Source organism: Leptonychotes weddellii, chromosome 9 (genome assembly GCF_054177405.1).
Source record: "Leptonychotes weddellii isolate Sample4059 chromosome 9, ASM5417740v2, whole genome shotgun sequence".
NCBI lineage: Eukaryota > Metazoa > Chordata > Mammalia > Carnivora > Phocidae > Leptonychotes > Leptonychotes weddellii.
The window spans coordinates 12,496,296-12,513,236 of NC_138377.1; the positions used below are offsets into that span (position 1 = coordinate 12,496,296).

A 16,941-nucleotide genomic window follows, 5' to 3' on the forward strand; every position below is an offset into this window, starting at 1 on the left:
TGAGTATCATTGTGGACTCAGGTTTTTATTTAGTCAGTGTTTTATAATCAATTACAGTCATTGTTTTGATGCTCAAATTATCCCATATTTGGCCAGTATGACCCCTTTCAGGCTGCCTTTCATGTCCTTTGAACGTGTCCCTTTTAGTCTCTGAGCACTTCTTGCTTTCTTGCACAGAAACGTCCTCGGTTTAGCTTAAATTTTCCATTTCCAGACACGGATTCATCCATTTCCCCAAAAAGCTCTGATTCCTTTTAGAGGCGAATGGTATTTAGGAACCGAACCTGGATGCTGGTGTGTTCATTGTGGCTGGGGTGTTATCATTTTCAGGGCTTTCAGTGGACAGAACTAAGAAAAAAACAGAATAACAAGCTTATTGATATTTCCAAACCACATCTAACAATATTGGGGTTTTCCTTAAAATCTTTGATTTTGTATTCATAGCTCTTTCCTTGGCTTCTAATACTGTGAATGCTATTAACACGTTCACCTTTTGCTTTATTCTCTAAGATACATAAAATAGTTTCACAATTATATTGTTACTATTAATATAAGTCAGATCGAAATGTGGTATTTCTTCCTATTTCATTTTGTCTTTTGCATACATTCTGCTAGAATGGGCAGTCAGTATTGAGTTCAAAAGCCCTGTGAAAGAATCCTTTTCCCTGTAAAGATAATGTTGCCAACTTGATCCTCCAGTTAGATTATTTTGCTTGTTTTTTATTTTTTTTTTTAAAGATTTTATTTATTTATTTGACATTGAGAGAGACAGTGAAAGGGGGAACACAAGCACGGGGAGTGGGGGAGGGAGAAGCAGACTCTCTGCTGAGCAAGGAGCCTGATGCGGGGCTCGATCCCAGGACCCTGGGATCATGACCTGAGCTGAAGGCAGACACTCAACGACTGAGTCATCCAGGTGCCCCGCTTTTTAATTTTTAAAAATTTTTTATTTTAAAGATTTTATTTATTTATTTGAGTGAGAGAGAGGGAGGGAGCAGGAGTGGGGGGAGGGGCAGAGGGAGAAGCAGACTCCCCGCTAGCAGGGAGCCTGACTCCTGGTGATCATGACCTGAGCCAAAGGCAGAAGCTTAGCCCACTGAACCACCCAGGAACCCCTTTCTTTTGCTTTTTTAAAAAAAATTTAAACTTACATGCTCTTTTCTAAGAAGTCAACTTTATTGAGGCACAATTTAATTTATAATAAACTGCCCCCACTGAAAGTATATGCTAGTATGTATACATCTTTGTGAACAGCTGCTGGAGTGACCACCGGGACATCTTCATCACTACAGTTTCCCTGTGCCCCTTTTGAGTCAGTCTTCTCGCCCTCCACCCGAATCCTCAAACAACCACTGATGTACTTTCTCAGTTTCACCTTTTCTAGAATTTCCTAGTAGTGAAATCACAGACGAGTATACTTTTATTTCTGACTTCTTTCACTCAGCATAATGTTTTTGAGAATCCTAAATGTTGTTTGTATCAATAATTCATTCCTTTTTTTTGCTGAGTAGTGTTCCATTTTATGGAGATATGATTTGTTTATCCAGTCAGTGGCTGGTGGATTTTGGATACTTTGCAGTTTTTAGGTGTTATGAATAAAGCCGCTTTGAACATTCTTGTACAAGTCTTTGTGTGGATATATGAATTCATTTCTCTTGGGTAAATAAATATCTAGGTGTGGGATCGTAGACTCCTGTGATAAGCGTATATGTAATTTTATACGAAAATGCTGGACTGTTCTCTAAAGTGGTTGTGCTAGGTTACACCCGTCCCCACAAGTCTGTAGCTTCACATCTGGACCAGCGCTTAGTATTGTCAGTGTTTTTCATTTTAGCCATTCCAGGGGGCATATTGTCATATCTCGTGATTTTTATTTGTATTGTTCTCCTTTTGATTGGATTTTTCTTTTGAATAGTAAAACATTTCTTAGTTCTAGAGTCAACATTCTATGAAAAAATATATTTAGCAAAGTCTTAAACTTCTTACTCTCCATCGTACCATCGAAGGTATGGCGTACCTTTGTTAGCAAGAGGTCATGAGCAAAGAAGGGAATAGCCCCTACCTTCATAGAGTTTACATATGAGCAAGGGGAGGTAGATATTAATCAGATAATCTCACAAATAAGTGTAAACTTGTACCTTTGCTGTGTGCTGTGTAGGAAAGAAAGCTACAAGGAGAAGCCTGGGGCTTTTGTACCTGAATCTCTTCCTGGTTTCCCACGAAAAAGACATTGTTTATGTGCTCCCTCCCTTCATACTTGTTGCAAAATTTCTAAAGTGCTGTAACTCTAGGACCTGTAGCAACAGGCTGAGCCCTGGGAAAGCAAACTAACACCCTGCTGTTGGAACCCAGATCTCTGGTAAAACCATGATGAGCTTTCACATGATTATTTGGCTTGAGGTGAAGTCATATAGACTTGTTCCTCACAGAGCCCTGGGTGAAACACACTTCAGTGTTTTAAAAAATAGGTATGGGTAACACATGATTTATATTTAATTTGTTAAAATCCCTTTTCTATTTTGTTTTTAACATTGTGGATAATGATGATTCCTCAGTGATTAAAGAATGTCAGTGCTTGTTAGCAGTGGTTTTTTTTTTTTTTATTTCTTGCATCTTGTAGGTTTGTTGGCCATCCCTCTCCTCTGCCCCATGAGACAGCTCATAGTTTTTAAATTTGAAACTTCAGTTTATGTTTTAATTTCCTGTAGGTCATCTTGACCTGGTACAAAACACTGATAGTCTTCATGATGTTAGGTCTTAAATTCTTAGAAATTTTGATTCTGTGTTACTGTTATAATAATTGAATGTAGTTACTGTGTACTCCGAAGTGTCTTAGATAAGATGTAGTTTCACTCGGCTGTTCTAAAACTGGAAACTTTACTGACGCTGTTGTCCTATTTGCAATTTTGATGCACAGTTAAAGTGACTGGAACATAATAGTCATCACTGACAGTGCGCTTTTAAAGGAAGTCTACGGAGAATATTTTCAGTAACAACGTACTTTTTGAATGCCGTGATCGACTTTTCATGTTTGAAAGCTTATTCCACTTTTAGGAAGATGAATTCTGGTCTCTCAAGGTAAACAGTATAGTAAATTATCAGGGAAGTGTTGGTGCCCCTCCCCCCAGCCCCCCCCCATCCTCTATGATTTCGGCATATTGTGGCATGTAGATTCCAAGAGTGAAATTCTAGGGTGATCGATTTTGGTTTTCATTTTGCCAGTCATCGTCCTGGCAGGAGACACTTGGCACACTCTGACCGAAGTAACTGAGGAGCATTTAATAAAGGGCTGGTTTGACAGCACTGGACAGGGATGTATGAGGAACCAGTTAGGAGGATGCATGGCAACACCCCCCCCGGGGGGCGGGGCGATGGCTACCTCCACCCGGGAACTTTCCTCCCCCCTAGTTCTGAAGGCGGGAAGGAAAGGGGCAAGTGCCTGGACCTGGAGGAGAAAGGAGCTGGGGTTATGGGCCCCTCCGTAGGGATGTGGCCTTAGGGGCCAGGGGAGTAAATCCTGCCCTCATCCTCCTTCCACCCTTCACTTACCTTACTTGTGCCGCCTCTTGGTGGGGCCAGATCGGAAGTCAGTAGGCAGGGGAGCCTGTCCGTGTGTTTGCACGTCTGTCTCCTGGGACCGGGAACAGCGTGAGGGGCTCTGGGGCGGATGAGTACATCCAGCATCCTGAGAGACAGAATGTAGGATGCGGAGGACCAGCACGTGCCCTGAATACCTATAGCGCATGCGTGAGCGTAGTCCTGGCCAGTGCCCGAGAGCAGCAGGGCAACTGATGACCGGGTGGATCACTGTGGAAGGTATTTTAACATCCAAGGATCTTTCTTTAAGTTAAAACGCCCAAAGAAACCAAAAATACCTAAATGGAGTCCCAGACCCGTTTCAGCTAGGTTCTGATAGTCTTCATTTTCCAGCATTTGATAACTACTTTCCCATCACTGGAAGACGGTACAAAATCAGGGGAGATCGCTCCCAAAGAAGAGCCCACCTTGCTCGGGGGGCCACCTCTGAATGCAGGAGGCGGAGCTGGCCACCCCGAGCACTCCGCGTCCCCACACGCTCTCCTTGCCTGTGTGAAGCGTCTGCGAGCGGGGTGGCCCCTAGGGGCTCCCACGTGGGTGCAGCACGGCTGAAAGGGTCCGAGTAAGCTTGCCATCCAGGATGCCCTGCAGGCTGGAAGCTGGCCTCAGGGCTGCCACATGAGGGTAGAAAGTCCCCCCCGAAGCAGGTGCACTGTTTTGTCGTCATTTTGGGGAAAGGCTGCACAGTTGAAACCCCCCAAGCACAACATTTCTTTCTGTTGTCTTAAAAGATGGATGACAGGGCGCCTGGCCAGCTCAGTCGGAAGAGCGCGCATGCGACTCTTGATGTCAGGGTCATGAGTTCGAACCCCACGGGGTTAGATAAATACAGTGTTAAAAAATAAATAAATGAAAGGTTGATGACAGTGTACATAATATGTACTTGTAAGAACATAACTCATCAGAAATGTAAACCGCGTCCTCAGTGTGGTGTGTAGATCCCACAGGCCATGTGATCCCAACCCCAGAAGTTGAGTGTGATCTGGGGCTGTGTTTGTTCCGCCAACAAACACACTCTTAGATGTGTGTGGATGATTCCAGTGACACAATGTTAGGGAGCTTAGCTTTCTCTCGCCCATTTTAGAATATGTCTGCCAAAGCAAAAGCCCTTTCTCTCCTTACTCCCTCCAAAAACTTCTCTAAAGTAGCACATGATTTTAAGAATCTCCTTCCTGCCAGGTGAATTCAGAGACCCTGGGTCCCACCTGGGGGAGGGAATGTAAACATTTGCACAAACATACACAAGTGGTCCCACTTTGTGGGATTCCATGGGTCTTGGTGCAGATGTTGGAACTCTTTGAACCATATGCACAGATTTGAAAACATGGCCAGCGGGCTGGATTTTCTCATGGAAGTGTCATGGTTTGGTGGAAAGATGGAGGCAGCTCTGGAAACTGAGGCATGAATCCTGGCTCTGGCTCTTGCCGATTCTGGTCTGGGGCAAGCCCCTGTCTTTTTGGAGCCTGTTTTCTTGGCTATAAACGGACTTAACCTCAGATTCCTTCATGGAGTTGTTCAGGGCCATCTGAGTGATTGATTGTTTTTGAAATTTGCTATACAAACGGAAAGGTGTTTTGTCTGCTGATGGTCACGTACCAACAACACAAATATAAAGTCATAATAATAGGACTGGTAACTTTTGACTTTATTTCTCCTCTGACATGAATGATTAAAATGTGTGTGTATCAGAAAGCATTTGTGTGCGTGCACACCTATTAAAGGATGTATATTACTTACTACAGTAGATGGTCCCCAGATCATTTGGCTTCACTTAAGAGCGTGTGATAGGGTTTTATTGCCACTGCCTACGTACGAGGTGATGTTTGTAGCAGACTCTCCTTTTGGTGGGGAGGCGTATAGGTTCCTGAGTCAGACTGCTTGCATTTGACCCGAGGCAAGTTAGTTAACCTGTCTGAACCTTAACTTCCTTACCTGTAGGGTCCTACCGCTCCCTCCGTTCTAGGGTTGTTGGGAGAATTAAATATGCACGAAAAATGCTTGGGGTAGAGCTTGGCACCTGTTCGGGTTGTCAGTTAACGTTAATGGTTGTTCCTGTTGCTCCTATCACTACCATCACCACCACTCTTCAGATGTTCCAGGGTACCCTGAGTTCCAGGTTAGACTGATATTTAGGCCAAGTGACTCAGCAGTATACTGAGTGAATTAAATCTTTCCGTGTGTAAAATTTCCACGGATAATCAAGGGCTGGCTGTTTCGGGGAACCTGAACGGATCATTGTGGCATGGTCTGAGGCTGGTATCAGGGCACCTAGCGTTCAGATCCCCCCTTCCCCCTGCCTGCGGGGAGGTCCAGAATACTGGCTACAGGTGCCCTTACTGAGATCCCTTTCAGGACTCATGAAGTGGTGGTCAGAGAGTACTTTTACACTCTCCAATGAAACGTGCTGTGTACAGTGTTTGTTAAACCGGAGATGTTCCCCTTATGCAGCGTAATCAGGTAACTCCTAACCCTTGGCCGACTTTCTCTCTCATTTGCTATCATGTCGCCTTGTGTAATTGTCAGTTATTAACCTGATGAGCTTCTGGTTCAATCTCTGGAGGGCTGTGTTTTGTGTCCTGTGCCTCAGGTTGTAGTTGAGTTCTCAGGCGAGCTGAGAAGTGTGCACTCACAGGTGCCCTTACGGCCCTGTACCGTTCTTGGGGGGATCACTGTGCTGGTAGCCCAAATGAATCCCCAGAGTGAGCAGGGCTCAGTTTGGACACTGGCCCTTCCAGGTGACACACATCGAAGTATCACTGAAACTCAGCGGTCTGCATAGGTTTGCAGATACGGAGGTTGGCAGCTCCCACCTTCTGTAGAACCTCACGGGAACACAGTTTGTCAGGAAGATACGATGATGAGGTGGAGGACCAGTGTGATTTGGCTTGGCAGGACTCTGAAATTGGCCTCGAGGACACTCTGTGTGAGGCCAAGGGGGAGGGTTTAGACACCCTCGTGCCCTGGCTCTAGGCAGCTGCGGGTCAGGTCGCTCAGCCTTCGCCACCGTTTTCATGTGGTTTCACATGATTCCTAGGGTCCGGGTCAGCTTGTCTTTTTGGGTAGATTCTGTTCTCTTAAATGTTTACCTCAGTGCTGATCACAGGATTAGTTCATTCTCCTGCTCCTGAGGCTTTGCCTGGGGCGCTGGGAGGCCTCAGTTCCTTTGGAATTCTGGATTTACCTCTTCTTACCGGCGGGCTTCCTGACACCCCTCCCCCACCCCCAACACCTTTGGCCTTGCCCTCTGCTCCCGCAGGCTCCGTCCGTATCCCGACTAGCACAGTGTCATTGCTCCTTGTCACTTCTCCCACCTGGGTTGGGGCTGATTTCACCTTTGTCTCTGCTGCAAATGTCACCACGTCAGACCATTTGTTGAAAGGATTGCCTCTGTTACTGGTATACCCGTACTGAAATTGAAAGGTGCTGGAAAGGCAATCTCTCCCTCCAAGGGGGCCGAGTTGGTTGTAGCAAGATGCTGCCGCCAAAAGCTGGATTCCCAGCCTCGGAACCCCAGCACGGGCCGCTTGTGTGGACCATGAGGGAGACTGGTGACGGTTTTGGGGCCGCGGCCAATGACCACCTCTTACAAAGCAAACATACAAACAAACCAGTAACCCAGGGAGCCTGTTTTCCTGAGAGAGAGGGTTCTTACGATTGTCTTTTTAAAATAAAAGGTCATCACTGTCAAGTTCAAACCCAGTACAACCACCCCCCCGCCCCGTAACTGTAACTTTTACCTAGCCAGGTACATTCAACAGCTTTTAGTTATGGAAGTAAGGTGATCAAATTATATGTGCCAATTAGATAAGATCATATTGGAACATTTAAAAATAGATGAGTAACTACTGACAACGAGCAGATAAAGTGGCACTAGGTGGGCCAGATGTAATCCAGCCGAGGGTGTCTCTGTCTGTCAGACCCACATGTGCCTTTATTACTCTCCACAAAACATTATTGTGTCAGTTATCATTTGCAGCATCTGAATCACTTTAAAGAAAGTAGAGGTACTGGAAAGAGTGCAAGCTCACTCCAAAACTAGAGCTGGCTGTCATCCTTCCCCTCCGCACTTCAAATTGTCTGTTGATCAAAGTCCTTTACTGGGTCTTGAACGGTTTTTTTTTTTTTTTTTTTTTTAAGATTTTATTTATTTATTTATTTTAGAGAGCTGGGGAGTGAGCAGTGGAGGGAAAGGAACAAGCAGACTCTGCACTCACTGAGTGCAGAGCTTGGAGCCCGACGTGGGGCTCCATCCCACAACCTTGAGACCATGAGCCAAAATCAAGAGTGTGACGCTCAACCGACTGAGCCACCCAGGAGCCCCTGGGTCTTGAACTTTTAAAATAACTTGAGTTTCTATTTCTGTCAATGTGATAAAGGGTAAATTTACCTCCCTTGGTATCTATTAGCTTTAATAGATAAAGTTTGCCTTTTAAACTTCAGAAAGTGAAAAGGCAGTCTGATATATGTCTTTTTATTCTACCATGTGTCCTCTTTGTCATTTGCTTATGCAATTTTTATTTTAAGATTGCGGGTACGATACGAACAACTATTATTAAAAAATTATAAAAAGGAATATATCCACATCTTGGACAACTTCATCACATCACTGTACATTCTTGTTTCATATCAGATGACAAATAAAGCCTACATTTGCATATCTTTGTTTCTATAATAAAGTTGTTAGCAGTTAGACGGTCATGAAGAATTTACTTATCCATATATTGGGTGTGTCAGGGAGAGCACACAGTATCTGGAATTCATTTGAATTCACCTCTTGGAAGTGCTGTAGCCTGGCTGTCATTAAAGTGTATAAAAAACCAGCTTCTTACACTTCCTGTGTGTTTTACAAGTGCTTGAAAGTTTTTTTTTTGTTTTTTGTTTTTTGTTTTTTAAGATTTTATTTATTTATTTGAGAGAGAGAATGAGATAGAGAGCATGAGAGGGGAGAGGGTCAGAGAGAGAGGCAGACTCCCTGCTGAGCAGGGAGCCCGACGTGGGACTCGATCCCGGGACTCCAGGATCATGACCTGAGCCGAAGGCAGTCGCTTAACCAACTGAGCCACCCAGGCGCCCTGAAAGTTTTTTAAACCTCTCTGTGCCCATACTCCTTCTCAGCCTGCCCAGGTAACATGGTGAGCTTGCAGATCCGGGAGAATAGTTAACCCTTATCTTCTAACCATCCCCAAAGGACATCTAGATGGGTGAAACGAATTTGTAAGAATCCCAAGATTTAGTTGGATAAAAGCGGTGATTTTGCAGATGCCAGTTGTTTGGCCTTCTGATATAGAGCACGACGGGGCGGGGGGTGTTCTGTGTGTGCATCTGTGTGGGTGTGCGTGTTCTCTTTTCTTTATTAGAGATCACCAGTGTAGAGTTTGACAGTATCTATCCGTAAATATGCCTTTGTGGGTGGACACACTCCAGGTTTGCCCCCAGCGCCGCCCCAGTGAAATCGGACTGATGGGTGGTGGAGGGCAGGAGAGCAAACCGACTGCATCGAATAGCAAATGCCCAAGTCGCGAATGAACTGAGGACAGATTCCTGCAAAGTGGACCTCTGAGAAACTCTGATGAACGGGTTTCCTTTAGCAGTGTCCACTCCCTTCGCCACACCTGGTTTTTCCTAGAGATTAATTTGGTTTTAAGGCAAATCTTGGGTTGATTTTGGTTTTATTTTGGTGTGAATGCAAAGACAGGATTGATTTTCCTGCGGTGACTAACACGCACATAGCCTGCTCAGCGTCTCCACTGCAGATGAAGCATTTACCCTGTGCCTACAAACGGTGCTTGCCCACCTGTCCCTGCTGCATTCCCTTGTCCTTCATCCATGGATGCTCATGAAGGAAGGGGGGTGGTTACGAGATAGCCAAGGTGCGCCCCTGACAGAGCTGTGGGGTGCTAGAACCACCACACAGCTCACGTCTCTGAATATTGTGTAAGTGATGTCTTAATCATTTCCATCTTTTGGAACATGTCTATAAAATATTAGCAAGACAGTTGCAGAATTGGGGGTGATTTCCATATCTGATATTCAGAGGACACCTTGTTCAGGGGCTGTGTTTCTAGCTCCTGATGCTAACGGGCTGGCATGGGCCTCACTGCCTGCAGGGGCCCCTCCCCAGGATGGAGAGAGACTGAGGCACACGGGTTGGGGTCTTGAGTGAAACTTTTGTCTGGACCAGGGGTGTAATTTCTCTCTTTTCATCCCTCCTCCTTTTGGGGGGAAAAAAGAGAGAGGAATGGGGAGAGCACAGTGGGGCAATAAAAACAGGGCCACACCACAAAGTTGTTAGGGAAATCCAAGTGCCTGACATGACTTCTTTTTTTAAAATCTTTTTTCTGGAGTAATTGTCTGTTTTGTTGTGGGAAATGAACAATGATCTATCTAGATAAAAATTCTTTGTGATCAGTTTTGTTCTTTCTCCTTCTCTCTCTCTTTCATGTACTTGGCTACTTCCTCAGATCATTTTCTTAATATTTAAAATTCAAAAATCCCCCTTGATGTCTTTACATTATAAATGACAGAATTTTAGAACAAAAGGGGCCTTTAGGAATCACTCACTTGCCAAGCATTTTGGTGAGGTACAAGGTCATTGTCATTTGTTAGCATAACTTTTCTCTGTTCTCTCTCTCTCTCTTTCTAGTATTTCCCAGCTTCTCCTGTGACTTCCTTTGACAGAGAGGAGAACTGAATTGATTAAACGCCTTTTACGTGCTGGGTACAGTGTTAGGTGCATTCTGTGCCTGACCACATGTAAGCCTGACATGACTCAGAAAAGATAGTATTACATCTAATACAGAGGTGAAGAAGCTGCCAGTCTAAGAGAAGTGGTTTATTTCCAGTAACACAGCCGGGTAGCCGTGTAGACCAGAACCATGTAGGTCAAGCCCTTTGTTGCTTGGGAGCCATGTGTGGGATGCATTCTGGAATGTTCCCCAGGAAAGCCCTGGCATTGCATCTGGCCCCTCTCATGCCCTTCACCATCTTGATAGGCCCGGGAAGCGTGAACGCAAGGGAGCGAGACTGGGGTGGGGGGTGCTTGGAGGGAAGGGGCTGGTGAGAACTGTCCCTAAGAGGTTGCACGTTCCAGCCAGCGGGGGGGGGAGGGGGGGGCGCTGCCCTGCACAGGGGGTGTGGGCATTGAGTGGGTCCGCAGGAGGGGCTGGCTGAGTGTGTGTGTGTGTGTGTGTGTGTGTGTGTGTGTGTACAGTGTTAACACTTTCCTCCCCTGCACAGCTCATCTCTGTCCTCTGTTGTCCCGTAGCCCTTTGGTCAGCTTGCGCAGTCTTTCAGAGTTGCTTATTGTTTGTCTTCCTCTTGAGGTCCCATGCCTGAAAAAGTGGACCCTGTCTCTGTGTCATGGTGTGTCATGGCAACAAGTGTTAAATGACCTGCTTCAGAACAAGACCCAAGGGGCATTCTTTTGTTAGGCCCAGGGAAGTTGGAGTGGGTTTGTGACCTGTTGGAAGTCCCGATTCAGCCTGGTCTAGGGGCCGAGGATGGGTTTTCTGGGGAAGGAAGGAACCTGCCACCATGGGGGTATTAGCACCTGCCGGCCCCTCCCCCAGCCCTCCCTGCCGGCCTCCCTTTCTCCTTCCTTTAGGTCAACTTGACCCTGGGGAGCCTGAGCAGGAGCCAGCTCCTGAGTAGAGGAGGAGCCCACCGGGGTGGGAGGTGGGAAGGCAGGAAGGCAGTGGGGGCCTGTAGGAGGAGCTCTTTCCAGAAGATTTTAAGCCCGCCCTCCAGATCCTGGGAAAACTTTCTGTATGTTGGGTTAGAATGGCAACTTGATGAAAAATGTCAACTTTGCCTCCCCCCCCCGCCAGCCAATCTATAAAAGCTACAAGTGTCTTTTGATGAACGGTGAGTGGGACACTGGGAAGGAGATGGAGAAATGAAGGCCCACATACATTAATAAATCTAGCAACACATTCTCAAAGCATATGGTTTGATTTAGTCTGCGGTATGATTTAGTCTGACCACCTAATTTATAGAGGAGAAAATTGAGACCCAGAGACCTACCTAGTGAGGTGCAGCTCAAAGGGTATGTATTCTTAATACTGATGGGCTTACTAATTCCATCTGTACCTCCTCCTCTTCCGTCCCCCACTCGTCCCCTTTTTCTGCCTTGAAGCACTTGACTTAGGTCATCATCGGTACCCCCTCCCCAATCCCACAGGACCAGCCCAACTCTGTTAGCCCCTGAAGACCCCGTACCTGTTTTAGGTTCCCAGAACTACAAGCGCTTTGAGTCCGAACCCCAGGTTCAAGTTATTGAGCCGTGGGGCGGGGGGCAGCTAATGATGGGCTGTGTTTTTGTAAATCAGGTATTCTGGAAGCACAGCATGTCTGTCCTTCATGCCTGTGGAAGGTCAACAAAGATCACATTGCCCTCCATGAGTAAAATATGTACACTGACCCTTTAAGAAGAGGTTGACCAACCCCACCTGTTGAAGAATCAGTTGATGTTAAACCTCCAAAGCCAGCCCACCTTAGATCCACCTATCTGCATCCCTGAGCTTCTGCTATAAAGGTGGGGGTCAGCGAGCCTACAGTGGAGGGAAGAGGGGGTGTATGTCTAGGAAGGTCGTTTAAGTACCTTGATCGGCGGTTGTTAATTCATAGATATCTCGAAGGTTATATGTTCAGATGAGCACTGAACTTCCTCCACCACTCCCCAGTCTTTGACCTAGTTAGTTGCTCAAACCAAACCATTCTTCATCTTTCTTCTTTACCTGTCACTTCCAATCCATTGCCGGGTCCAGTTGGTTCAGAATACATCCTGAAGCTGCCCTTCTTCCTCCTCCTCCTGCTGCCAGCTGGTCACCTCAAGCCTGGACTGTGGCATCAGCTCTTAACGGACCTCCGCAGGTCCTCTTGCCGCTTCCAAACCATTTATTCCTATGGCGGCAGGTCCCTGCCTTCTAACTCATGAATCATTATTTCCTTCACGGCAGGCATTCCAGTCTGTAGGATCTTGCTTATTTATTTCTTTGCTTACTTACTTGCTGTCTTCTTCCCTCTCTAGAATCCAAGCTTCAGGAGAGCAGCACCTTCTTGTATTGTTTTGTATTCACTAGCGCCGCCCGCATGGTGCCTGGCATGTCGGGGGGACCATATGGAGGAGGGAATGAACAAGGGTAGGTGGTGTTGGAAGCACCCTCAGAAATGGCAGATCAGAAACATCGAGAAGAATCATTTCAGATCGTGCACCAAGAACACATACCCAGCTCCCCACTCCATTTTGACCTGGGTCCTGCCTCATCAGCCCCGTTCCCCCAGCGTGGGGCATCATGGTGCTGGAAATGGGCTTTATCCCTCAGAAGTGATGGGGTTGGGGGAGGAAACCATTGTCCTAGACCAGCGTGTACCACCCGTCCTTGACCCAGAATCCACATACAAAGTGTATGTTTCTTTGTGATCCAGTGTGCACCCACATACGTGTGTACGCACACGCACATTCACAAAATGCCACTCCAGTACGATGTTGTGCGTTCTAGTCTATGTGAGTCTGTTCTGTTCCACGAAAACCGTGCTGGCTGTGCCCTGTGACTTTGATTTCATGACCCATTAACGCGATAGCCCACAGTTTGAAAGTCATCTTTAAAATTTGGTACTCGTCCTCAGGAATTCACAAGCCTTATGCAGAGCCCCCCAACGAAGACCCCTACATACGGCAGGCTGATGGCGGAGGTGCTGTGTGCGGGGATGGGAGAGATTCACGCGCTAGAACCGTCTCAGGAAAAAATGTTACCGTTACAAGTTAGATTTAAGACTTAATTTAGTTGTTGTTTTATCTCCGTTTTTTTTTTTTTTTTAACCTTCCCGACTAATCAGTTCTTTCTACAATATAGGCTTCCTCTTGTGTACTCATGTTTTTTATTGCTAACAAGGAGCTGTCTATTATTCTCCAGGTGCTTTTTAATTAAAACACAGAACTTGGCCTCATCCATATCTTCTACTCAATTTATTTCTCTTATTCCTCTCCTTTTCACGTTGGTTTTTTCAAGCTATATGTGTGTGTGTGAGAAAGATCTTCATTCAGAGACACATTTTGATCTTTATATACATGTATATGTATAAATGTCATCTTAAAGAATATCTGCACACAGAAATGTGTCTCTGAATGAAGATCTTTCTTTCCTTATTATTTTGAATTCCTAAACATTTAATGATGCATGGCCCCCACAGTTGTCACAGGAAAAAAAAAATCCCTATTCTTCAGATGAGATGCAGAAATTTCTATAAAAGCCCTGACTCTGAACTTATTACACAACTATAATCAAATTACAGCTGCCTTTCCCGGGTGAGGGGCATTAAATGTAATTTTTCCTGTCCTAAGAAACTTGAGTATTCTCTCTGTGCATATTTCCATTAAAATTTTTTTCAAGTCGGCCTTTTTATTCTTCTATGCTGTTCCATGAGACCAAGGAGGACACTTGCAGATGAGATGCAGTGGCCAGGCTCTTTCTGTTCCTTTCAAGTTCTGTACGGTCATTGGAGGGGTAGGCAGATGACAGTGTCCCTGCGGCTGTGTCCTGAAGATGCTTTTTGTGTTTATTTTTCTCTCTTTGGAAATTCTAAGTATGAGGTTTTTTTATGTTTTGTTTTTTTTTTTAAGATTTTATTTATTTGAGAGAGAGCGTACGAGAGAGTGCAAGCCGGGTGGGGGCAGAGGGAGAGGGAGAAGCAGACTTTCTGCTGAGCAGGGAGCCTGAGGCGGGACTCATCCCAGGACCCTGGGATCATGACCTGAGCCAAAGGCAGATGCTTAACCGATTGAGCCACCCAGGCGCCCCTAAGTATGAGATTTTGAAATTCGTGTCTGGTCTGCAAAAACCTATCAGCAGTTCCAGATCTCTCTCCCGATGAAATGCAGAACCGATCAAGGTGGGAATCTTTATGACCTGAAGCCTGGGCAAGTGTCTGCAGTGAATGGCTGTTGTAAATATGTGCCGACCAGTTCGAAATTGAACCTCGGCTTAGTGATCACTGTGTGAAGGCCTGGGCGAAAGAAAACTTGGAGCAGCGAGCGGCGAGGCTGCTGTGAGTCGGAAGTGGCACGGGAGAAGTTATGATGGCGAGCACATGGAGTGGGCGGGGGGTGGGGGGCGGGGGGCGGGCGGGAGTATGCATGGAAATAAAGCGGGCGTCATAGAAAGTAGAAAAGCTCCCCACAGTGGACTTGCTAAGCCAGGACCAACAGTACCTGTGAGTTTTCTGGAGGCTCCTCCCACTGCCACTCTCCAAACTTGGTGTTTCTTTTATGATGGATGGCCTTGGGAAAATCAGATTTGATTGATTGATTGGTTTTTAAAGATTTTGTTTTATTTATTTATTTTTTAGGGGGTGGGGCAGAGAGAGAGGGAGAGAGAGAATTCCAAGCACACGCCACGCCCAGCACATGAGCCCTACGCTGAGCTCCATCCCACAACCCCGAGATCATGACCTGAGGCGAAATCGAGTCAGACACTTAACCGACTGAGCCACCCAGGCGCCCCTCAGATTTGATTTAGTGAAAGGCATTGGATAGCCAGCTTTGCTCCCTTTCTTCTGTCAGAAAGGAGAGGTTCAGGACTTCATCCACCATTTCTTGAGTATGGGTAGGCATGTGACATCATGCCTTTGCTGGGGCCCCACACCCATCCCTTAGGGGGTCTTTATTTTGCCAACGAGGAAGCCAAGACTTTCTGGGGACCATGATTTACCCAGGACCACACAGGAAACATCTCGATGGCTCCAGAATTCCTGGTTCTTAACTGTAACCCCCACCCCTGCCTCTTGCATCTGCATCGGTTACCTTGCAACCCATCCCCCCAATTGTGGTTTTTTTTCCACTTAGTTCGTAAATAGTAATGTAGTATAATAAAAAAGATACTGGGGCGCCTGGGTGGCTCAGTTGGTTAAGCAACTGCCTTCGGCTCAGGTCATGATTCTGGAGTCCCGGGATCGAGTCCCACATCGGGCCCCCTGCTCAGCAGGGGGTCTGCTTCTCCCTTTGACCCTTCCCCTCTCATGCTCTCTGTCTCCCATTCTCTCTCTCAGATAAATAAATAAAATCTTTAAAAAAAAAAAAAAAGATACTTAGGCCAGGATTTGGAGAAACCACATTCTTGGCTTACTGTTATTTGCCTAAGAGGGTCAATTGTCCTTCATGTCTTTGTCATATTTTTATTCCCTGTAAGATTAGACAGCCCCACCCTGAAAGCCACCTTGAAAACAAAGCCCTTAGGTTCCCAGAACTGAGATAATCTTGCAGAAGTGTTTGGGTGGCTTGTGGGCCCTGGCCCTCCAGGTAGCTGGTTAGGGGCCTTGTGTTCAAGTAGATCTGAAAGGCTCCATGGGGAACCTTTGGTGGAGTCAGGCCAGGACCCACCCCCGCCCAGCCCCAACACACACACACCAAGGAGTTACCAGCTTTTATGGTTTGTTTCATGTTATCTGAATCTGGTCGTTGCTGGTCTGCCCTGTCCTCCCCCACACCTCTTCTATAAAGTGCGGTTTGCATCTATTTCCCGAAGGAAAGAACCGGTGGGTCCCCGCAGCTCATTTGGTGGCCTGCCTGCTTTCCTGAGAGTGTCTCAGCAGTGCCCCTCAACTATTCCGGGCTTGGAAATGTATGCATGAAAGGAAAGGCCACATAAGGACATGGAATTTTTCAAAGTTGACATTTTTCACGTTTTTACACATCCAGATGGTTAAACTGGAACGTTGGTGTTCTGCTTAGGCAGGTTGGCCTGACTGGGAGCTGTGTTTGGGCTCAGGCCTGTGCGCCCCGGGGGTGGAGGCTAGGGTGGAGGCTGGGGTGCATCAGAGGCCCCAGCCAGTGGGGATCTTGGCTTTTGGAGCAATTCTCTCTACTCAGGGCCCCAGAAAGAGTTAATTCGGGTTCTGGCGCTCACTGATGTTGTGACAGTGAAGAATGTTAATGGGTTCTGTGAATCAGTTTGTAAGTAAACTACGGGGTGAACTCATGACTGAAATACAAATTTTTAAAAGCCTCTTTAAAGATTTTAGGAATAACTTACTATTTTTTTGTTTTGTTTTGTTTTCCTTCTAAGGGATTTTCTTGGGAGTTTATTCCCCTCCCCCCCAAGAGTTAAACAGTTTTATTGTTTGCTTTCTCAGTGTTCCTGTCCTACAATAGTTCTGAAAAGAAGAGAGTCAGTCCCTTGGCTGCAAGCATGGGGTGGGTGCGGGTTTATGTAATTTGACTTCTTTTCTCTCCAAATCAGTAAATATTTACAAACGACCTTATCAAACAGCTTGGGTACATTCGGTCACTTGAAAGCATGCGGGCAGAATAGTGACTGCCCATTGGCCTGCTGCCAGGTCAGTGGGCCT

At 46.2% G+C, this 16,941-nt stretch overlaps 1 protein-coding gene across 7 annotated transcripts in view; it reads left to right on the forward strand.

Annotated features, from left to right (window-relative positions):
* The window catches only part of FOXN3 (forkhead box N3), a 380,637-nt gene that overhangs the window by 205,620 nt on the left and 158,076 nt on the right, over positions 1-16,941 (forward strand). The window lies entirely within an intron of this gene.